The sequence below is a fragment of the Loxodonta africana genome, chromosome 13 (assembly GCF_030014295.1).
Source record: "Loxodonta africana isolate mLoxAfr1 chromosome 13, mLoxAfr1.hap2, whole genome shotgun sequence".
In the NCBI taxonomy this organism is placed as follows: domain Eukaryota; kingdom Metazoa; phylum Chordata; class Mammalia; order Proboscidea; family Elephantidae; genus Loxodonta; species Loxodonta africana.
This window is the reverse complement of record NC_087354.1, coordinates 5,748,945-5,774,778: the sequence shown is the minus strand read 5'-3', so window position 1 is coordinate 5,774,778 and position 25,834 is coordinate 5,748,945. Positions and strand designations below refer to the sequence as shown.

The window sequence follows — 25,834 nt, the reverse complement described above, 5'->3', positions numbered from 1 at the left end:
AGTTGAAAACATGGCCTTGGTGATAAACACGATGCTAAAGATTGCATGATAGAATTTTGAAAGACCAGTGGATTCTTTATTGCAAATACCTTTTTTCAGCAACATAAACAGCAACTATACTTGTGGACCTCACCAGACGGAACAGACAGGAATCATATTGACTACATCTATGGAAAGGGATGATGGAAAAGCACAATATCAACAGTCAGAATAGGGCCAGGGGCAGTTGTGGAACAGACCATCAATTACTCATATGCAGGTTCAAGTTGAAGCTGAAGAGAATGAAAACAAGTCCATGAGAGCCAAAACATGACTTTAATTATACACCACCTGAATTTAGAGACAATCTCAAGGATATATTTGATGCATTGAACACTAATGACTGAAGACCAGAAGGGTTGTGGGATGACATCCAGGATATCATACATGAAGACAGCAAAAAGCCGTTTAAAAGACAGGAAAGAAAAAAAAAAAAAGACCAAAATGGATGTCAGAAGAGATGCTCAAACCTGTCCTTGAATGTAGAGTAGCTGAAGAGAAAAGAAGAAATGATGAAGTAAAGTAGCCGAACACAAGATTTCAAAGGGTAGCTCGAGAAGACAGAGTAATGTACTATAATGAAATTTACAGAGACTCGGAGCTAGAAAACCAAAAAAGGAAGAACACTCTTGGCATTACTCAAGCTGAAAGAACTGGAGGAAAAAAAAAAATCAAGACTCGAGTTGCAATATTGAAGGATTCTATGGGCAAAATATTGAATAATGAATGAAGCATCAAAAGGGGACAGAAGGATTACAAAGAGTCACTGAACCCCCCCCCCAAAAAAAAAAAACTGACATTTAGCATTTCAGGAGGCAGCATGAGATCAAGAACCAACGGTGTTGAAGGAAGAATCCCAAGCTTCACTGAAAACACTGGCGTAAAACAAGCTCTAGGAACTGATGGAATGCCAACTGTCATGTTTTAACAAATGGATGCAATGCTGGAGGTGCTTACTTCTCTTTGCCAAGATATTTGGAAGACAGCTACCTGACCAACAGACTGGAAGTGATCTATATACATTCCCATTCCAAACAAACGTAATCCAGTAAAAAAAAAAAAAAAAAAAATTTTTTTTTTTTTTTTTTAATTAACAAACAAGGTCATTAGTATCACATGCAAGTAAAATTTTGCTGAAGATAATTCAAAAACAGTTGCAGTAGTAGACAGGGAACTGCCAGAAATTCAAGCCAGGTTCAGAAGAGGGCTTGGAAGAAGAGATATGATTTCTAACATCAGATACATCTCAGCTGAAAGCAGACAATACCAGAAAGATGTTTACCTGTGTTTTATTGACTATGAAAAGGTATTCAACTATGTGAATCATAACAAATCATGGATAACACTGCAAAGAATGGGAATTCCAGAACACTTAACTGTGCTTGTGCGGAACCCGTACATAGACCAAGAGTAAGTTTTTGAACAGAACAAGGGAATATTTCATGGTTTAGAGTTAGGAAAAGTGTGTGTTGGGGTTGTATCCTTTCACCATACATATCCAATCTGCATGCTGAACAACTAATCTGAGAACTTGGACTATATGAAGAAGAACATGGCATCAAGATTGGTGGAAGACTCATTAACAACCTGCAATATGCAGATGGCACGACCTTCCTTACTGGAAGTGAAGAGGACTTGAAGCACTTACTGATAAAGATCAAAGACTACAGCCTTCAGTATAAATTGCACCGCCACATAAAGAAAAGAAAAATCCTCACAACTGGACCAACAAGAAACATCATGATAAATGGAGAAAAGATTAAAATTGTGAAGGATTTCATTTTACTTGGATCCACAATCAACACCTGTGGGAGCAGCAGTCAAGAAATCAGGTGACATTACATTGGACAAATCTGCTGCAAAAGGCCTCTTTAGAGTGCTCAAAAGCAAAGATGGCACTTTGAGCTCTAAGATGGGCCTGACCCAAGCCATGGTATTTTCAGTCACTTCATACGCATGCAAAAGCTGCACAATGAATAAGAAAGACTGAAGAATTAATGCCTTTGATTTATGGTGTTGGCAAAGTATATTGTAGACACTGTCGACTGCCAGAAGAACGAACAAACTTGTCTTGGAAGAAGTACAGCTAGAATAGTCCTTAGAAGAGAGGATGGCAATATTTCATCTTATGTATTTGCACATGTTATCAGGAGGGGTCAATCCCTGGAGAAGGGCATCATACTTGGTAAAGTAGAGGATCAGTGAAAAAAGAGGAAGACACTCAATGAGATAGATTGACATGGTAGCTGCAACAATGAGCTCAAACATCCAAGGATTGTGAAGCAGTGTTTTGCCCTGTTGTACACAGAGTTGCTATGAGTTGGCAGTGACTCAATGGCACCTATCAACGACATTCTTGTTTCTGTTTGTCATTTAAGGTAATGAAGTCTTTTCTTTGCACATTAAGGCCTGTGTCAAGCCCATCCCCTGATTCTGTATGACATCAGATGCTGCCCATGGCAACCACTGCCCAGTCTGCCCTTCACTCCTTATCATGTTGGCGTGGGGCTCCTCCAATTGCAGGGACGGACACATTTTAAAGGTCTTAGAAAAACATGAATAGTGATATTACAGCTGTTCTAGACTTCAGAAACAATTGTTATATTTTAAAATTAATACTTGTACATCTGACCTCTTTAAATCCCTTTATGTTTTGAATCTTTACTCATACTGATTCCTAAATCTTTGCTAGTGGTTCAGTACTGAATTTAGATAACACTGTCCTTACCTCATCATCCTGAAAAGTGATGTGTGTATGTGAAGGAGCCTCTCACCCCTAACCAACTTTCTCTTCAATTTACCTATATGAACATAGATTTTGGAAACCTTAAGTGCTTGATTGATTTGGAATATGCATCCAAGGAGCTCCATTCTGTTCTCACAGTCACCCTGTACCTCCTGAGTCCATACATGAAAACATTTACTGGACCCTCTGGATACTGAGCTTCACGGTTTCAGCTGTCTGAGCATATCTGAGTTCCTGCCAGAATCAGCACACTTTCTGCCATGCACACTGCCTCACCTGACATACACGCTTTCTGAGCTATACCGTGGATCGGTATAAACGTACTATAGTACTACTCTTCAGGGAGTTAATCCTTCATGATCAAGGGCCAGAAAGGAGTTGTGGTAATTAGAATACTGCCATTTCCCACTCAGCTTTGTAACGGTATTGTCACTGCTACTGTTTACTTCACATTTATTTCATAGACTCAATTCCATGAGTGTGTCATTAACTCTCATGAATTACGTCAGTTTATAACTCTTTTTAATAGCCTAGAAAGATAGTTTGATTCAGCAGTGATAACACCTTGTAATTACTTGTTGAGAACATTCTATATGCTTAGAAGCTGGAAATTGTGTTAAACTCTGTTAGACTAATAGCATACATATTTAACCCAAAGTCAACCATCACTGGGTATATAATTTTAGTGGGAGGAGATGATAGGAAAACTAGGGAGAAAACATGTCCTTTGCAATGGAAGCTTCTTTTGCTCCTCCTTTGTAAAGGGAAGTGGAATAGGAGGGCAAAAGTGTTCCCTGTAGGGGATAACTGGGTAGAGGTTAGTGTTAGGATAGGCAGGTCCCAGCAGACCCCAAACCCACATGTCAGAGAACCAGAGCCTATAGCCATTATCTTTTCAGGAAGTTCTGAAATAATCATTTGATTTAAAATCATTTTATGTATCATCTTTTCTAATAAAAGGTAGGGTGGGGTAGAAAGATTCAACACATTCCTTTATGAATATTTCAGTTTGAACACTTCAAATTAACTGGTTGATTTTCACTAGCAGAAATATGTAGGCACAGCCACTGGGACTGGATAACTTTATAAGAGTTTATTGATTAGTTTACATTTACTCTGGTGTGACTTTTCCAAATCACTTCCAACTCGGAAGGAGATAAGAAGTTCTGTAACAGTCATCCCATGCACATGGAAGCTACAGAAGAGTGTTGATTTCTGGTGAGCATAGGCTTCCTGAATGCTACCGTGGAGTGGTGACTGGGTGTGAACAAATTAAGTTTCTTGTATTAATGTTTTAGTAAAAAGAAACAAAAAAAAAATTAACCTCAAAACATCAACCTAAAATATTTAAGTCCTTCCAATTCAATGATTCGATCACCTTTTTAGCCAAAGAGAGAAGCAATTACCAAGGTTAACCAGTGGGGTATGAGCTCTGGCCCTCACTCCTGGGCCCTTCCTAGACCTGGGACACTTAGCAATGTGTCCCCATAGTCACATGTATAAAGTTTGCCTTATTTTTCTTGGGGAAGGAGCAAATTTTATGAGATTCATAAAATGGATGAATCCCATCTGGTTCCCACCCTGTGTCTAGGACATGTCTTTATGGCACAAGGAAAGCTGAAAGTGACTGCCAATAAATATGAACTTGGTGTAAGAGAAATGCTGGGAAGTGCTGCAAATAAGGTATAAAAGAGTCATGTGAGAGGGCTTGATTGCAAAACCGTTGTCAACTAACCCCAGTGGGATTTCTTACCTCAGCAGACATACAGTGACAATAGAGAATGTCAGATGTGAGAATTACTTGTAGACATTTTTGTTCAAAAGTATGTGTTCTTAATATTAAGTACTACCTCTTTGTGCTTCATAATAAGAACCAGCCTGCCTGTTTTCTGCTTGAGCTTATATCTTAATCTGATTAATGTGAAATGGATAAATATCTCCTGTCTTGATCATTTACTCGGTCCATATAAGAAAGAAAAAGTGTTTCTCCAAACCCAACCCCAGGAGGACAGAATTCCCACCCACATCTCCCCTTCCCACATGCCAATTTTACGAAACACGTCTAAATCGAACTATAATTTATAAATTCAAGCACATCATTCACACATGTGCTGAGGTGTGGTGCAAACGCCAGAGACCCAGAGAGATAAGTAGGTATCACCCCAGCCCTCGGGAGGTCGCCCTTTGAGGGCTGTCTCTTTAGTTCACGCTTCTGGGAGGCTAACATGGCACCCACTGTGGAGGGGAAGGTAGAGTAATAATTTCTATTCCTGGAGCATCAAGTCTGCAAATATTTGGGAACATTACGTTTTCTTTCAACAAATATGAAAATATTTTAAACTAGAATTTAAAGTTTATATGGGCTTTGAAGGTAAATCAAAAACCATCAAGGACATCTGGAGTGTCTAGTATGGGCCTCTCAGAACAACCAGACTTCCTTAGAGATATCATGGCCATTTTCTCTATATTGTTTGAACAAAGAAAGGCACAAAATGCCCCCCAATCCCCCGGACCAAGGAAATAGACCAGAAATGTGGCTGTCTGGAAAGGCTGCAGCAGCAAATTCACTGCAGGATGTTTTAATCATCCCTTGATCAAAAAACATCCCCTTCTTCCCAACGAGCACTATAGTGGCCACTTGGTGGGATCCTAGCTGCGGCTGAGTTTGCAGCTGCTTGTGCAAAGGGCTGGACATTCCAGCTGCTGGTAACCAGGTGGCCCTGCCCAGGGCATCGGCATCCTTCCTGAAATGGATCTGTTTGTTTCTTAATTATGATGTCACTCACAGGAGAGGCCCGCTGTACATGAATCAGACTTACTTATCAATAAGATAAGCTGAAAGTCTTCAATATAAAGGCTTTTTCAATTGGCAAAATAAGAAATCCTCTAAAAAAGACAACCACTCAGGAACTAGATGACAATCACCTTGAGCTCATCACCCACCATTGCTGCCTAGTGACTCCAGGGCTCAGAACACAACAGCTCCACAATCAACTGCCCCACTTTCCCAGTGCCAATCATGATGAAGAAAAGAAATGGAAAGATACAGGCTAAGCCATATGGTGTGCTTCGGCTAATCTTTAAACGTGTTAACACACCTAATCCTTGCAACAACCCTGTGAGGAAGGTATAACAAGTATTTCCATTTCACGAATGAGAAAACTGAGGCTCAGAGAAGCTTATTAATTTCCCAAAACACATAGCAAGTGGGCGGTAGATCTGGGATTGGAACCAGGAACTCTGGTCACAGGGCCAAGCGTCCCCCTGCGCTATGGCTATGGCGCAGTGGGAGCTTTCACAGGGGAAGGTGGCCCTGGTGTCCATGGGCTCCAGGTTGCTTCTTTTTATAATAATAATAAACTTTTTTAGTACCATAATTCCATCAACCAAATATCATAAGTTTAGACAGAGTAGAAATATCTAGTTCTAAATAATACTCAGTTTTCTTTTTGATATGAATACAGACTTTTATTCCTTAAAAAAAAAAAAATATCTGCAGACTAATAGAAAAAAAAAAAAAAACCCACACCCAAACCACTTAAGCACCAGAGACATGGGCACTTTCCTCTCTAAAGTACCATGGTCTGTGGGGGTTTCTCTGAATTCCAAATGTTGGGCTCATCATATGTAAAGAGGGTTAAGTCATCTTGTAAATGGAAATAACTTTATCCATGTAATCAGATATAAAATCTAACAATATACATAGGTACACATTTCACATTATGTGTAATGGCTTCACTATGTATATGAAACATAAAACCCTGCACAAAAACAAAATTCAAGCCCCTTTTTCTATTGTCATGCTACCTCAGATTCCCTGGCAGGTTGTGTGGGAGCCTGGTATCTTTGCAGATGATTTGAATGAAATGGCCTCACTTAGTCACGTTCAGTAAATTCCCCTTCTAAGAGCTCAGGCTGCTAACCAAAAAGTTGACAGTTCAAATCCACCAGCCACTCCTTGGAAACCCTATGGGGCTGTTCTACTCTGTCCTATAGGGTCACTATGAGTCGAAATCAACACAACAGCAACAGGGTTGGGTTTTTTTTGTTTGTTTGTTTTTTTGGTTTATGGTGCAAACAGTTAATGTACCTGCTGCTATTGGAAAGGTTAGAGGTTTGAGTGTACCCAGAGGTGTCTCATAAGAAAGGCCTGGTGATCTACTTCTGAAAAATAAGCCAAAGAAAACCCTGTGGAGCACAGTTCTACTCTGATACACATGAAGTCTCCATGAATCAGAGTCAGCTTGACTACAACTGGTATGCTTGCTCGCATGTTATTGTTAGGTGTCATAGAGTTAATTCTGACTTATAGCAAAACCATATACAACAGAACAACACACTGTCCAGTCTTGTGCCATCCTTACAATTGTTGCTTTGCTTGAGCCTGTCGCAGCTACCATGTCAATCCATCTCATTGACGGTCTTCCTCTTTTTTGCTGATCCTCTACCTCACTAAGTGTGTGTAATGTCCTTCTCCAGGGCCTGGTCCCTCCTGATAACATGTCTAAAGTATGAGAGATGAAGTCTCCTCGTCCTCACTTCCAAGGAGCACTATGGCTGTACTTCTTTTAAGACAGATTTGTTCGTCCTTCTGGCAGTTCATGGTACACTCCATATTCTTCACCATCACCATAACTCAAAGGCAAAAATTCTGCTTGGTCTTCCTTATTCATTGCTCAGCTTTCTCATGCATATGAGGCAATTGAAAACATGGCTTGGGTCAGGCTTAGTCTTCAAACTGACATTTTTGCTTTTTAACACTTCACAGAGGTCTTTTGCCCAATGAAATATGCCCTTTGATTTTTTGACTGCTGCTTCCGTTGGGTGTTGATTGTGGATCCAAGTAAAATGAAATCCTTGACAACTTCAATATTTTCCCTGTTTATCATGTTGCTTCTTGGTCCAGTTGTGAGGATTTCTGGTTTCTCTATGTTGACGTGTAATCTATACTGAAGGCTGTGGTCTTTGATCTTCGTCAGTAAGTGCTTCAAGTCCTCTTCACTTTCAGCAAGCAAGGTTGTGCCATCTGCATATTGCAGGTTGTTAATGAGTCTTCCTCCAATCCTGATGTCATGTTCTTCTTCAAATAGCCCAGCTTCTCGGATTATCTGCCTAGCATACAAATTGAATAAGTTTAGTGAAAGGATACAATGCTGATGCACACCTTTCCTGATTTTAAACCACACAGTATCCCCTTGTTCTGTTCGAACGACTGACTCTTGGTCTAAGTCCAGGTTCTTCATGAGCACAATTAAGTGTTCTGGATTCCTATTCTTCACAATGTTATCCATAATTTGCTATGATCCACACACTCCAGTGCCTTTGCATAGTCAATAAAACACAGGTAAGCATCTTTCTGGTACTCCCTGCTTTCAGCCAGGATCCATCTGACTTCAGCAATGATATCCCTCATTCACATCCTCTTCTGAATCCAGCCTGAATTTCTGGCAGTTCCCAGTCTATGTACTGCTGTAATCATTTTTAAATTATCTTCAGCAAAATTTTACTTTGTGTGTGATATTAATGATATTGCTTGATAATTTACACATTCTGTTGGATCACATTTCTTTGGGATAGGCACGAATATGGATTTCTTAAACCAATGCCGTTGCTGTTGAGTTGATACTGACTCATAGTGACTCCATAGGACAGAGTAGAACTGGCCCATAGGGTTTCCCAGGAGTTCCTTGTGGATTCAAACTGTCAAACTCGGTCTTTTGGTTAGCAACTGAGCTGTTAACCACTGTGCCATCAAGCCTCAATGGATTGCATAGTTCAGCTAAGTAAAACGACCAGGGATTTAAAGAGAAGGGAAACCTAACAAACATGTGTGTGAACAGAGAGTTCTCTTCACTCACAGCTTGTCTCCCTCCCCAACCCAAGATGGAGATTCTCCCTGTTCCAGGCACTGCTACCTCATGGTATGCATGCACTTTCCAGTGCCATTGAAAAGCACTTCTCCTAGACCCAGGCTCTCCATCATTCCCACTCCAGGGACATGAGGGGCTGATGTGCAGCTGAGGGTGCTGGGTTCAAGGGTGTGGTATAGTCTGTCTCACAATGTCCATAGCTACTAATGAACACAAAGTAAAGCATGTGCCTTAAACCAAAACTAAACCAAACTTGTTCCTGAGTCAGTTCCAACTCATAGCGACCCTATGTACAACAGAACTAAACATGGCCCAGTGCTGCACCATCCTCATAATCATTGCTATGTGGTTGCAGCCATTGTGTCAATCCATCTTATTGAGGATCTTCCTCTTGTTAGTCGATGCTCTATTTTACCAAGCATGATGTCCTTCTCCAGGGACTGGTCCTTCCTGATAACACACCCAAAGTAAGTGAAACAAAGTCTCACCATCCTCTCTTCTAAGAGTCATTCTGCCTGTACATCTTCCAAGATGGATTTGTTCATTCTTCTGACAGTCTATGGTATAGTCAATATTTTTCATCAACACCATAATTTAAATGTATCAATTTTTCTTTAGTCTTCCTTATTCATTGTCGTGTTTTTGCAAGCATATGAGGTGACTGAGAATACTGAGACGTGGGTCAGGTGCACCTTAGTCCTAAAATTGACATCTTTGCTTTTTAACACTTCTAAGAGAAAACCCTATGGATCACAAAAAACTATGGTCCAATATAGCACTGCAAGATGATCCCCCTAGGTTAGAAGGCATTCAAAATATACAGTGACTGCACCAATACACTCAAGCATATCAATGGTTATGAAAATGGTGCAGGACCAGGCAAGGCCTTCTGTTGTACATGGTGTCGCTGTGAGTCGGAGGCAACTCAATGGCAACTAACAACAACATATTTATCCAGCAAAGGAAAACTGTTTCATTTATGCTTTCTTGTCCCGTTCCAGCATTTTAGGAAATATCTCTCACAGTTTCAACACTTGGAAAACGGTCTGGTAGGAGAAGAGATGCTTCAACATGTGCCCAAAGTAGAGACTCCACTGGAGACTTCTAGATCTCTTCTCCCATGGGTCCATTGTCAGCCACACGGCTGTTCTTTATGCCCCATCCCAGCTCATAAAGCTTCATTGACACCAGCAAGGGAGTTGCCTGTGTTGATGGAAGACGGCACATGAAAAACATCTGCTCTTGAAATGCACAAAAGGAAAACTCCACAGAAACTCCCAGATGAACTATGGGCTCGCTTTTGCATTTTTGGCTAGAGGCATGAAGAAAATGGGTTAGTTTAAACACCTACTGAATTCAGTATAAATTAAAATCTCTCTTAACTGTTTTACTGAGTTATTTTAAGTTTGACGAATATGTCCCTCAATTCCCATTACAGATGGTTAAACATCATGTTCACTCTCAGAGTTAGGCTGAATTATCACACACAGTATTTCCTGTAATGAAACTGGATTTTAATCCATTTAACACAGTACAGTTACCATAGTAAAGCACCTAATATTTTCATTTTCCCTGAGAAAGTTAGCTTAAAATTGTTTTACTTCTTATAGATCACATCATATATTAAAAATAGTTTTACTTGGATGGTAAAGATCTAATGCAATTTATTGTGCAGTCAGCTTTATTATTTACTTGGATAAAAACTGGAATTTTGTATGCAGAACTATTACGAAGCTCAGGTAAGCAATAGGAGCATTGCAGTTTTCCCATCGATTATTAAGAGAAGTTGATAAAGTAGAAATAATTATGCTATGTAAAAAATTATTTTAAATATATTTTGCAAAGTTTAGATAGCTGGGCCATTCTTTCATCCATATAATTGCGGAAGAGTCGATACAATTTAGATATTCTCTGTTCACCAAGCAAAACATAGCAGTGTTAACTTATCAAGAAAATAAATTAATAAAAAACAAAGTGACACTAATCTTACATACACTGATTATCACTTCCCATGTCAGGTTATTAGATAGGATTGCTATTATGGCCACCTTAACGAATCCTTGCATTTCTTTTCCAAAAGATATTTTCTAAAACCACAAAATTTATGTTTTCAAACCCCACATTTATGAATTATGGCAAATAATCCACTGACACTAAGAAATTGAAACCTGATTTCATTAAAGTCTAAAATCTCCTTGGAATAGAAACAAGTCCTCATTTGGGGGAAACTGGCAACATCAACACTACTTTCATACTATCTCAAAGGCCTTGTTTTCCAGTGCGTGACTCCAGCTAATTCTTAGGAGCTTTTTCCCTTCTGTTTTTGAGTCCAAACAGCATTAGTTTAACTATAATCATACTGTCGTGTTGAGTTTATAGTATTGACCTTTTTTTTTTCATATAAGATTTTTTTGAAAACAGATAGTTTGGAAGATTATTTAACATATAAAGATAACTCCAAAAGTTCTTGCTTTTTATTCATAAAAATATATGTAGCACCAGTGTATATGAAATATGGAAACATAAATTTGAGATCTGAATACTTGATATTTCATGTAGAATTTGTAACTGTATTAAAGGTTTCTCTTACAATTAAAAAGTCTCCATGAAATATCAAATATTCAAATCTCAAGCTTATGTTTCCATGTTCCATACAAACTGATGTTACATATATTTTTATGAATAAAGCAAGAGCTTTCAGTTATCTTTATATTTTAAATAATTTTTCAAAAAATCATATATGAAAAAAATTGTATTTTTTAACTGTACTAAAAGTTCCGCTACTCACTCATCTCTTAGTTTGTTGTACTGTGGTTGGTTGAGTTTTACTGTGATGCTGGAAGCTATGCCACTGGTATTTAAATATCAGCAGGGTCACCCATTGTGGACAGGCTTCAGTGGAGCTTCCAGACTAAGACAGACTAGGAATAAGAACCTGGCAATCTACTTCTTAAAAAAAAAAAAAAACATTGACCAGTGAAAATATTATGAATAGCAATAGAATACTGTCTGATGTAATGCCTGAAGATGAGCCCTTCAGGTTGGAAGACATCCAAAATACAAACGGGGAAGAGCTAGAGGTGCCTGTTATTTGCAGAAAAATACAATAAGCTTTTCATTCACTCACTTTCGGAAGTAGATTGCCAAGGTTTTCCTCCTCGTCTTACTCTGGACGTTCCGCAGAAACTTATCCACCATGGGTGACTCTGCTGGTATTTGAAATACCTGTGGCATAGCTTGCAGCATCATAGAAACATGCAAGCCACTACAGTATGGCAAACTGACAGACGGGTGGTGGTAATGTTGTTGTTAAGTGCTATAGAGTCAGTTCCAACTCAGAGCAACACTATGTACAACAGAACAAAACACCTCCCTGTTCTGTGTGTTTCTTCACAATTGTTGCTATGTTACAGCGCATTGTTGCAGCCTCTATGTCAATCCATCTCGTTGATGGTCTTCCACTTTTTTGGTGATCCACTACCTTACCAAGCATGATATCCTTATTCCAGGGACATCCTTCTAATAACATGTCCAAAGTACGTGAGAAGAAAGCTCGCCATCCTTGCTTCTAAGAAACATTCCTGCTCTACATCTTCCAAGACAGATTGTTTGTTCTTCTGGCAGTCCATGACATATTCAGTTCTTCACCAACACCATAATTCAATGGCATCGATTCTACTTCGTTCTTCCTTATTCATTGTCCAGCTTTCACAAATACCTGAAGTAATTTAAAATATCATGGCTTGGATCAGGATCACCTTAGTCCTCAAATTAAAACATCTTTGCTTTTTAACACATTAAAGAGATCATTTGCAGGAGATTTGCCCAATGCACTAAGTCATTTGATTTCTTGACTTCTGCTTCAATGGGTGTTGATTGTGGATCCAAGTAAAATGAAATCTTTGACAATTTCAGTTTTTTTCCCATTTACCATAATATTGCTTATTGGGTCAGTTGTGAAGATTTTTGTTTTCTTTATGTTGAAGTGCAATCCATACTGAAGACTGTAGTCTTTGATCTTCATCAGTAAGTTCTTCAAGCAAGGTTGTATCATCTGCATATCCCAGTTTGTTAATGAGTCTTCCTCCAATCCTGATGCTATGTTCTTCTTCATATAGTCCAGCTTCTTGGATTATTTTCTTAGCATACAGATTGAATAAATCTGACAAAAGGATACAACCCTAACACACATGTTTTCTCACTTTACGCAGTATCCCCTTGTTCTGTTTGAATGATTTCCTCTTGGTACATATACAGGTTCCACAGGAGCACAATTAAGTGTTCTGGAAACTTCATTCTTAGAATGTTATTCATAATTTGTTCTGATCTACATAGTCGAATGCATTTGCATAGTCAATAAAACACAGCTAAAGATCTTTTTGGTAATCTCTGCTTTCAGGCAAGAACTATCTGACATCAGCAATGATATCCCCCATTCCATGAAGTCTTCTGAATCCTGCTTGAATTTCTGGCAGTTCCCTGTTGATGTATAGCTGCAAGCACTATTGAATGACTTTCAGCAAAATTTTACTTGTGTCTGATATTAATGATACTGCTCGATAATTTACGAATTCTGTTGGATCATCATTCTTAGGAATGGGCATGTATATAGATTTCTGCCAGTTGGTTGGCCAGGTAGCTCTCTTCCAAATTTTTTGCCATAAAACTGAGCACCTCCAGCACTGCATCCATCTATTGAAACACCTCAATTTGTATTCCATCAGTTCCTGGAACCTTGTTTTTTGCCAATGCCTTCAGTGCAGCTTGGACTTCTTCCTTCAATACCATTGGTTCTTGATCACATGCTACCTCCTGAAATGGTTGAACATCAACCAACTATTTTTCATACGGTGACTCTGCGTATTCCTTCCATCTTCTTTCGATGCTTCCTGTATCCTTCAGTGTTTTCCCTGTAGAATCCTTCAGTATTGCAACTCAAAGCTTGAATTTTTTCTTCAGTTCTTTCAGCTTGAGAAATGCCAAGTGTGTTCTTTCCTTTTGGTTTCTAGCTCCAAATCTTTGCACATTTCATTTTAATATATTACTTTGTCTTCTCGAGCTACCCTTTGAAATCTTCTGCTCAGCTGTTTTACTTCATCATTTCTTCCATTTGCATTAGCTACTCTAAGTTCAAGAGCAAGTTTCAGAGTCTTTTCTGACATCTGTTTTGTTCTTTTCTTTCTTTCCTGTCTTTTTAATGACCTCTTGCTTTCTTCACGTATGATATCCTTGATGTCATTCCAAAAATTGCCTGGTCTTCAGTCATTAGTGTTTAGTGTGTCAAATCTATTCTTGAAATGGTCTCTAAATTCAGGTGGGACATACTCAAGGTCGTAGTTTGGCTCTCATGGACTTGCTCTAATTTTCTTCAGTTTCAACTTGAACTTGCTTACAAGCAATTGATGGTCAGTTCCACAGTTGGCCCCTGGCCTTATTCTGACTATTGATATTGAGCGTTTCCATTACCCCTTTCCATGGATATAGTCAATTTGACTCCTGTGTATTCCATCTGGTGAGGTCCATGAGTATAATTGCTGTTTATGTTGCTGAAAAAAGGTATTTGCAATGAAGAAGTCATTGGTCTTTCAATATTCTATCATGCAATCTCCAGCATAGTGTTTATCACCAAGGCCATATTTCCAACTACCAATCCTTGTTTGTTTCCAACTCTTGCATTTCCACCACCAGTAATTATCAATGTATCTTGATTGCGTGTTTGATCAATTCAGACTGCAGAATTTGGTGAAAATCTTCAATTTCTTCATCTTGGGCCTTAATGTTTGGTGTATAAAATTAAATAATAGCTATATTAACTAGTCTTCTTTGTAGGCATATGGATATTATGCCATCACTGACAGCATTGTACTTCAGGATAAAAACCTGTTGCCAGTGAGTCGATTTCGACTCATGGAAACCCTATAGTACAGAACTACCCCACAGGGTTTCCAAGGAGCAACTGGTGGTTACAACTGCCAGTCCTTTGGTTAGCAGCCAAGCTCTTAACCACTGCACCACCAGGGCTCTTTACTTCGGGGCACATCTTGAAATATTCTTTTCGATGATGAATGCAACGTCATTCCTCTTCAATTTGTCATTCCTGGCATAGTAGACCATATTATTGTCTTATTCAAAATGGTCAATACCCATCCATTTCAGCTCACTAATGCCTAGACTATCAATCTTTATGTGTACCATTTCATTTTTGACAACTTCAAATTTTCCTAGATTCATACTTTATATATTCCATGTCTGATTATTAATGGATATTTGCAGCAGTTTCTTTTCATTTTGAGTCATGCCACATCAGCAAATGAAGGTCGTGAAAGCTTGGCTCTACCCACATCATTAAGGTCAACTCTACTTTGAGGAAGCAGCTCCTCCCCAGTTGTATTTTCAGTGCCTTCCAACCTGAGGGGCTCAACTTCTGGCACTATATCCAACAATGTTCCACTGCTGTTCATAAGGTTTTCACTAGCCAATTTTTCCAGAAGTAGACCACCAGGACCTTCTTTCTAGTCTGTGTTAGTCTGGAAGCGCCATTGAAACCTGCCCACCATGAATAACCCTGCTGGTGTTTGAAATACTGGTGGCATAGCTTACAGTATCACAGTAGCACACAAGCCACCACAGTATGACAAACTGACACACTCATGGGCATTGATGCTATTGTTATTTATCTGTAAAAATATAGTAAACATTAGCTTTTAATCCTTCTGTGTATTTAAAATTGTAAAAATATGTACCAAGAGAATTAAAAAATTTTGTTTTTAATTATGCACAAAAATAATGTCAGTGAAAGTGATGTCACCAAGATGGTAGAGTAACAAGCTCCACATTACCATCCTCCAAATAAACATCGAAAAAATAAGAGGAAACTGTCAGAACTGTGGTAAATAATCAGAGATTCACTAACTAGACACTGAATGAAGAAAAAGGCAATGGGAGGAGGGAGTCTAGATGCCAGGGTAGTTAGATGCAGTGTAACTTCCCTTTATAACAAAGTCTTGTATAAACAACCAAGAACTGATACAGTGGCAGCCTCGGACCTTTGAACATCGAACAAAGAGCTAAAGAAACAAACTGAATACCAATTGGAAGGAGAAATAGAGTAAGGACAGTGGGAAAGTGGAGATTCATGGATCGTCCGCACTCTACCTGCTAGTCCAGAGAAAAACGGCCATTTGGGGGTGGCTACAAGACCTCTTTAAAGGGTTAAAAAGCAAGGATATCACTTTGAGAACTAAGGCACGCCTGACCCAAGCCATGGTATTTTCAATTGCCTCATATGCATGCAAAATCTGGACAACGAACAAGAAAGGCCAAAGAGGAATGGATTTATTTGAATTATGGTGTTGGCGAAGAATATTAAACTACCTTGAGCTGCCAGTAGAACAAGTAAATCTGTCTTGGAAAAGTACAGCCAGAATGATCCTTAGAAGTGGGGGTGGCAAGACTTTATCTCATGTACTTAGGACACGTTATCTGGAGGAATAAGTCCCCGGAGAAGGACATCATGCTCGGTAAAGTAGAAGGCCATCAAAAAAGAGGAAGACCCTAAATGAGATGGATTGACACAGTGGCTGCAACAATGGGCTCAAACATAGCAACAATTGTGAGGATGGCATGGGACTGGGCAGTGTTTTGTTCTGTTTTACATAGAGTCACTGTGAGTCAACAGCGACTCAACGGTACCTAAAAACAACAAGTAGCATCCCCGAGTGAGGATCCCAGGAAGAGAACATCAAGATATACAGAGCCTGAGACAAATATACTGTGTAAACAGCTCTGGAAAGTAGCAATGAAGTGGGCAAGCACCATACCAGGTGCAGGCATACCCAAGAGAGGGTGACACACAGCAGTAACACAGTGATGAAACCAGGAAACTACAGGGAAGAGCTGTGGCAGCAAAGGTATGCAGGCTGGATTTTTAAAACTTCAGGCAATAAGAGAGATCAGGGAGTGCACATTTGTTGGGGGGGGGGGGAAGGTATAGGAGGGAGGGTGTGAGCCCAGATGTCCCTGGTGAGTTCAGAGAAGGGAGGTAATTTTCAGCTTCTTCTGCTCTTCCTTTTCTGTTTGATCAAGTTGTTGGGATAAGTAATTGATTTGGATATCTTTCTTCTTTGTTAAGTGTGGCCATTTATTGCATTTCCTTCTGAACACTGCTTTCACTGCATCCCAAAGGTTTTGGTATGTTGTGCTTTCATTTGATTCTAAATATTAGTTATTTTTACTCTTAATTTTTATATAGACTTTTAGTAATGTATTATTTATTTTCCATGCATTTATTTATTTTCTCTTATACTTCCTGTTGTTGATTTCTAGCTTTATTTCACTATGGCTTGAATAGATGCTTCCTGTGATTTCAATCTTTTTAAACTTATTAAACTTTATACTCCGTCTGAAACCAGGTATTAACATGGCTGGCCATGTGTGCTGGCTTGGAAGGCTCCCTCCTCCCAACAAGACTGGATCTTTAATATGGAGGCCCCCTTATCTTCAAACTCGCCCCATTACTCCCACCTGAACAGAGGATTTCCTTCCCCCATTGCACACAGGCCATCCTTGCACATGCAGAGAAATTATGCCAGAACCTCCCACCCTCCAGTATTGCCCCACCTATCCACAACTGCACAGAAGCCCTCTGGGCCACCTGCCTGAGCATGGTAGCTTTGTGTCACCATCTTCCCCCTCCCAGAGACCCCCCGACCTTTCATACCTGAGCAGAAGCCCATCAGGCTGCCCACCAGAGCATGTAAGTATCACACCACCCCATCCTCCCACTCAGGGACTTCTCTGCTCATCCGTGCTTGAGCATAGGGCTCCCCCCATCAAAAATGGGCAAAAACCACGCTGGTATGTGATACCTAATGTTTTACAATGTGAAAGGACCCTGCTTTCTCAATTCCAAGAAATCATCCAAAGGAAGATCTTAAGTGCTTAATACCATAGGCCCCATGTGTGTACTCAACTCTCCACACCCTCCAGTCAAGGGAAATCACAACTAATCAGCTGGTAGCCCCAAAGACATATGTACCTCAATAACACAAACACAGTAATTAAGATAATACAAGTTAAGGGAAACAACCTAAACAGAAGGAAATAAACCAAACTCCTGACATATCAAAACAAAAACAATGTCTCAAAGACAACAGGTAGTTGCAAAGCATATGAAGAAACAGAAAAGATGGCCCAAACTAATGAACAAAATGAAGTGACAGAAATAACCTCTGAGAATGAACAAATAATGGAACAATCTGATAAAGACTTGTACTAAGTTTACTCAAAGAGATTAAAAAAAAAACAGAACTCAGAAAAACTATAAAAGAACAAAACAACAAATTCAATAAAGAGATAGAATCTCTAAAAAAAAAATAGTAACTAAAAATTCTGAAGCTTAATGATAAAATGTCAAAAATAAAAAACTCCACCCAAAACAAAAAAACAAACCCATTGCCATTGAGTCAATTCCTACTTATAGCGACCCTATCGGACAGAGTAGAAATGACCTATAGAGTTTCCGAGGAGTGCCTAGTGGATTTGAACTGCCAATCTTTTGGTTAGTAGCCACAGCACTTAACCACTACGCCACAAGCGTTTCCAAAAAACTCCATAAAGGGATACAAAAGTAGAATTGAAACAATGGAAGAAAGAATCAGTGAAACAGAGGACAAAACATTCATGATTACTCAGTTTGAAGAACAAATAGAAAAAAGAATAAAGAAAAATAAAGCCAAATGGTTATGTGGGACACCATCAAAAGGAATAATATACACAAAATGGGAATTCCAAACAAGTAGGAAAAAAAAAAAAAACAGAAAGAATCTTTGAAGAAATAATGGCAGAGAACTCCCCAAATATTTCAAAAGATGAGATTTTCATTCAAGAAGCTCAATGAATTCCATACAGGATACACCACAAGATAAACAACCAAAACATACCATAATCAAACTTTCCAGAACCAGAGATAAAGAAAGAACTTTAAGGGCAGTGCAAGAAAAATGAAATACCACCGACAAAGGGGTCTCAATAAGATTATGCACTGATTTCTCTTCAGAAACTATGCAGGCAAGAAAGCAAAATGAAATTAAACCAAACTCACTGTGATGGAGTTGACTCTGACTCACAGTGACCCTATACGACAGAGTAGAACTGCCCCATAGGGTTTCCAAGGCATTAATCTTTATGGAAGCAGACTGCCACATCTTCTATCTGCAGAGTGGCTGGTAGGTTTGAACCATCAAACTTTTGATTGGCAGAGAGTGCTTAACCACTATGCTACCAGTGCAAGAAAGCAATTGAATGACATAAAGTCCTAAAAGAAAATAACTGTCAACCAAGAATTATATACCCAGAAAACTTGTCATTCAAAATTGAGGGGAAAATTAGGACATTCCCAGATAAACAGAAAATAAGAGAATCTATAACCACAAGAAAGTCCTACAAGAAATATTAAAGAGAATTCTTCAGAAAGAAAACCAACAACATCCCACAACAACCTGATGTAAAGACACATAACAGTCACCTGAATATGTGTAACAGTTAAATGAAGTTTACTGGGAATCCAAGACACAAAATTGTAATCAATAACAACATTAAAACAAAAAGGGGAATGAATGCTCTAGAAACAGAATTTCCATGTGTTGAGGAAGCTAAGGTGACTTCAAGATATAACAGATTGTTTTAAATGTAGCATGTTAAGTGTGAATCTCATGGTAACCACAAAGAAAATCAATGAATCTCACCAAAATAAAGAAGAGCAAAAACAAAGGACTCAGTAAACACAAAAACAGCAATAAGAAATGAAAGGAAAAGAAAATTCACATATAAAAATTGTACAGAAAGTAAAGAAGAATAAAGAAATCATTAACATCACAAAAAAGTATAACAAAATGGCTGCAGTAAATCCTTCCCTATCAATAATCACACTGAACATAAATGGATTAAATGCTCCAACCAAGAGACAAAGAGTAGCAAAATGGATTAAAAAAAAAAAAAAAGGCTGATCCACATATTGTCTACAACATACATGTCTTAGGCACAAAGACATAATAGATTAAAAGTCAAAGGATGGGAAAAAAAGAAAAAACATACCAAGGAAACAGTAACCACATGAGAGCAAGAGTGACAATATCTGACAAAATAGACTTTAAGTCAAAATCCATTATAAGAGACAAAAAAAAAAAGAGAGACAAAGACATTATGTAATGATAAAAAGATCAATTCACCAAGAACACATCACAATTACAAATATTTACACACTCAACATCAGAGTTCTAAAATTTATAAAACAAATCTAACAGAACTGAAGAGAGAAATAGAAAGATCTACAATAACAGATTTTAATATACCACTTTCAACAATGTAGATCACACCACTCAACAGCAGCACAATATACATTTTCTCCAATGCACATGGATCATTCTCCAGAATAGTCCACATTTTTAGGCCACCAAAAAAACCTCAGTAAGTTTAAAAAGATTGAAATAATACAAAGTATCTACTCTGACCTCATAGCAGAATAAATCTAGAAATCAACAACAGGAAGAATAAGAGAAAATAAACAAATAAATACATGGAAACCAAATAACACATTACTAAAAAACTACTTGGTCATAAAAAAATCAAGAGTGAAAATAAATATTTAGAATCAAACAAAAATGAAAACACAATATACCAAACACTGCTCAGAGGGAAAAGCATAGAAATAAATGCCCACGTTAAATAGAAGAAAGATCCCAATTCAATATCTTATCACAACAACTTGAACGAATGGAAAAGGAAGAGCAAAAGAAGTGAAAAGTTACCACAAGAAATAAAATAATAAAAATCAGAGCAGAAAGAAATGAAACAGAAAACAGAAGAACCACAGAATCAACAGAAATTAGTTTTTTGTAGAGATCAATAAAATAGACAAATCACTGGATAGACTGAAAGAGGAAAATTGAGAAGATGCAAATAACCAAAATTTAAAAAATGAAATTGGATACATTAGACCAGATGCAAATGAGATAAAGAGGATCATAACAGAATACTATGAAAAATTGCACTCCAACAAATTGAAAACCTAAATAAAATGGACAAATTCCTGGAAGCTCTATCTACCCAAACTAACACAAAGAAAAAACTAACACAAATAGAGATATAAAATCCAAACATACACATAACAAAAGACTGAAGATGTCATCAAAAAATTCCCAACAATGACAAAAAAGCCTGGCCCAGATGGCTTTACTGGGGCATTTTACCAAACATTCAGAGAAGAATTACCACCAATTGTACTCAAGCTCTTCCAAAATATAGGAGAGGAAGGAATACTACCTAACTCATTCTATGATGACAGCATTACCCTGACACCAAAGCCAGCTACAGGCATCAGAAGAAAAGGGAATTACAGACCAATATCCCTCATGAATGTAGACCTCATGAATGTAGACATAAAAATTCTCAACCAAATTCTAGCAAGTAGAATAAATCCACATATTAAGCAAATTACATGCCCTTACCTTGTGGGATTCATACCAGGAATGCAACGGTCATTCAACATTTAAAAATCAATCAATGTAATTCACCATATAAATAAATCAAAGGAAAAGAACCTCATGGTCAAATCAATTGACACAGAAAAAACATTTTGTAGAATCCAACACCATTTCCTGATAAAAAGTTCTCAGCAAAATAGGAATAAAAGGGAAATTCCTGCACAAAACTAAGAGCATATATGCAAAACCAACAGCCAACATTATACTTAATGAATAACAACTGAGAGCTTCTCCTTGAGAATGGAAATGAGACAAGGATAGCCACGGTCACCACTAACCATTCAACATTGTACTGGTAATCCTAGCCAGAGCAATAAAGCATATCCAAATTGGAAAGGAAGAAGTAAAACTATTCCTATTCACAGCCTACGTGATCATATGCACAGAAAACCCAAAGATTCCACAAGAAAGCTGCTGGGTCTAATAGGATAACTTGGCAATGTTGCAGGGTACAAGATCAACATACAAAAATCAGTTGGGTTCCATGACACTAACAAGGAGAGATCTGAAAAGAAAATCAAGAAAGCAATATCATTTACAAGGGTCCCAAAACATAAAATACCTAGAAATAAACCTAACCCAGGATGTAAAAGATTTGTGTAATTAAACCCATTAAAATACTGTAAGAGACTAAAAGACACCTATATAAAGGGAAGAATATCCCGTGCCCATAGATTCCAAGACTTAATATTGTGAAAATGTGAGTAATTCCCAAAGTGATTGATAGATACAATGCAATCCCAATCAAAATTCCAACAACATTCTTTGCCAAAATGGAAAAATTAATCACCAACTTTATATAGAAAGGAAAGAGGCCCAGAATAGCCAAGGCAATATTGAAGAAGAACACAGTAGAAGGCCTAACACTCCCCAGTATCAAAACATACTATACAGCTACCACTAAAAAAAAAAAAAAAAAAAGTCTGGTACTGGTTAAATGATAGTCACATAGAAAAGTGAAATAGCATTGAGATCCCAGAAAGAAATCCATCCACCTATAGACAAATGATTTTTGACAAGGGATAAAACTCCATTCAATGGGTAAGAAATAGTCTCTTTAAGAAATAGTGATGTCAAAATTGGATATCCACTTGCAGAAAAATGAAACAGGACTTCACACCAAACACAAAAACTAACTCAAAATGGATCAAAGACCTAAACGTTAAAGCTAAAACTATAAAGTTCTTGGAAGAACACACAGGGGACAAACCTATGGGACCTATTTTTTTTGTTTAGACAATCAAATCCAATTAAAAGTACAGGAACAGCAGAAAACAAATTAGATAACTGGAACCTCATAAAAATTTAGTACCCCGCTCATCAAAAGGCTTTATCAAAAGGTAAAAAGGCTGTGAAAAAATATTCAGTAACAACACATATGAAAGAGGTCTAATTTCCAAAATGTATATAAAACTGCAACAACTCAACAATAAAAATACAAATAACCCAATTAAAAAATGGGCAAAGGTCATGAACAGATGCGTCTCCAAAGAGGACATTCAAGCAGCCAATACAGACATGAAAATGTACTCTCTGTCATTAGTCATTTGAGAGATGCAAGTCAAAACTACAATGATATACCATATCACCCCTGCAAAATTAACACGGATAAGAAAAACAGGAAATAACAAATGTTGATGAGGATGTGACGAGATGGGAATCCTCATCCACCGCTGGTGGGAATGTAAAATGGTACAACTGTTATGGAAAACAGTATGACAATTACTCAAAAAATTAGAAATAGAGCTAACTTAACATCCAGTAATTCCACTCCTCGGTATATACCGCAGATACCTAATAGAAGAGATTCAAACAGACTTACGCACACCTATGTTCATTGCAGCACTAGTCACTATAGCCAAAAGATAATTATCTAAGTAACCATCAGCAGATGAATGGATAAGCAAACTGTAGTACGTACATACTACCTTAGTTATCTAGTGCAGCTATAACATAAATAACACAAATAGTGGCTTTAGCAAACAGAAATTTATTTTCCCACAGTTTTGTTGTTGCTTTTTTTAGCGGGTGTTTTTTTTTTTGTTGTTGTTGTTAGGTGCTGTCGAGTTGGTTCCTACTCATAGCAACCCTATGTTCAACGGAACAAAGCACTGCCTGGTCCTGCACCATCCTTAAAATGTTTGAGCTCATTATTGCAGCCACTGTGCCAATCTGTCTTGTTGAGGGTCTTCCTCTTTTTGTCTGAACCTCCACTTTATCAAGCATGAAGTCCTTCTCCAGAGACTGATCCCTCCTGATAACATGTTTAGGAGGCTAGAAGTCTGAATTCAGGGTTCTAGCTCTAGGGGAAGGCTTTCTCACTCTGTCGACACTAGAGGAAGGTCCCTGTCTCTTTTGAGTTTCTGCTTTGGGGGGATTTTCATGTGGTTTAACATCTCTCTTCCCCCATCTTTGCTTGTGGCTTGCTTATTTAATCTCTTTCATACCTCAGAAGAGATTGACTCAAGATACACCCTACACTAACACTGTCTCATTAACATAAAAACAAAACTCATTCCCAAATGGGATTATAACCATAGGTGTAGGGGTTAGAATGTACAACACATAAGACTTGGGGGACACAATTCAATCCACAACACACACAATGGAATATTACATAGTCATAAAGAAAGATGAGTTTCTAAAACATCATGGACCATGGATGAACCTAGAGGATATTATGCTGAGGAAAATTAGTCAATCACAAAAAGGACAAATGTATGATTTCACTTTTCTTAAATTACAAGAACAGCTATATATACAGAGACCAACATTTACTGGTGGTTACCGGCGCGGGATGGGGGAACCATTCTCTAGATAGTTGTCCCTTTTTAATTATGGTAATGGGAAATGTAGCATCCTAAGTGTGAGAAGCGTCCATAGCTTAACCAAGTTTACTGATGCCACGACGTTATACACATACACACACACAAAAGATGTTTTTGCAAATGCTATGTTATATACCATTTTGCAAAATTGACAACAGCCAAAACACTTGTGTATATGTAGGTATATATGTGTGTACATATTTATGTGTGTATATATATGTGGATAGATAGACACATATGTATATAATATATAATAAAACAAATAAGAGTCACAGAATCACATACTTCTTAGACATAACCAATCACCTCATGGGATTAGTTGTCTTCGTTTAAAGACTTAGGGTCATAATCTTATGGGACAAGTTGGTCAATTGGCATAATATAGTTCATAAGGTTTATATTCTACATCCTATTCTGCTGCGTAGCATCTGGGATTTTAAAATGCTTGTGTCTTGGACTGGGTTCTCTAGAGAAGCAAAACCAGTAAAGCATATAAAATTATATAGAGAGACACTTATATCAAGGAAACAGCTCACATGATTGTAGAGGCTAGAATATCCCAAGTCTGTGGATCATGATCGAAGCTTCTGATTCATGTAGCTGCAGGGGCTGGCGAACCCAAGATTGGCAGGTAGGAGAGCAGGGCTCTTGCTCACAGTCTGTGAAGGTTGATGAATTCCAAGATCGGCAGGCAATACCACAAGGCTTCTCCTGATTCACGTAGCTGCAGGGACTGGTGAACCCAAGACTGGCGGGTTGGAGAGCAGGGCTCTTGCTCACAGGCTGTGAAGATCAATGAATCCTAAGATCGGCAGATAAGACGCTAGCTCACATCCCAAGAACCGGAGGCCAGACTAACAACAGACAGCTGCAGGATTCAGAGCAGGCAAAAGCCAGAAGGTCCACTTATATTCAGATGCAGGTCACATGCCCAAGGAAACTCCCTTTCAACTGATTGGCTACTCACAGCAGATCCCATCATGGGGGTGATCACACATAAACGTTGAAAATCACGGCCCAGCCAAGTTGACACACAATCTTAATCATCACAGCTTGCTAGTGGCCATCTAAGATAGAACTATCGCTTCCTCTTTGTTCGTAGCAAAAGAGAAAGAAGGAAACCCAAGATTCAGAGAAGGAACCAGTCTACAGGACTGTGTATATGAACCACAGCCCCTCTGCCCTGAGACCAGATAAATTAAATGATGCTCAGCTACCACTACCACATGTTCTAATCAGGACAAGAGATGGATTTTGATAGAAAGGGAGAAGAATGTGGAACAGAACTTCATGTTCTCAAAAACTCTAGACTTACTGGACTCACTGAGACAGGAGGAATCCTCGAGACTATTTTCCTGAGATATTCTTTAAGTCTCAAGCCAAAACTATCCCCTCAAGTCACCTTTAACATAAACATCAATTTAGCTCATAAAATAATGAACATTATCCTTGAGTACTGCACTGTTTTTAAAGAATCATCTATATAAGACCAATGGTCAACAAATATGCTAAAGCACAGATGAGAAGGTTGGGGAGATGTGACACTAGGTTAATGGGAACAGAACAGCCAGAATGGAAATAATGAGAACTTTGATACAACTCAAAGAATGTAACCAATGTCACTGAACAACGTGTAGAAATTTTTGAATGGGAAGCTGTTTTCCTGAGTACACGTTCAACAAAAATACAGTAAAATATTATTTAAAAAAGAAAACAAGAAATAAAGAGGCAACATCAAGAAAAGGGCAGGAAAGATTTGTGGCTTCTTGTTATTAGACTACTCACCTCCAGCTTGAAGTGGCAGCCTAT

At 38.3% G+C, this 25,834-nt stretch overlaps 1 protein-coding gene across 1 annotated transcript in view; it reads right to left on the bottom strand.

The window, feature by feature from the left end:
* Positions 1 to 25,834, bottom strand: part of GABRG3 (gamma-aminobutyric acid type A receptor subunit gamma3) — a 971,382-nt gene that overhangs the window by 550,498 nt on the left and 395,050 nt on the right. The window lies entirely within an intron of this gene.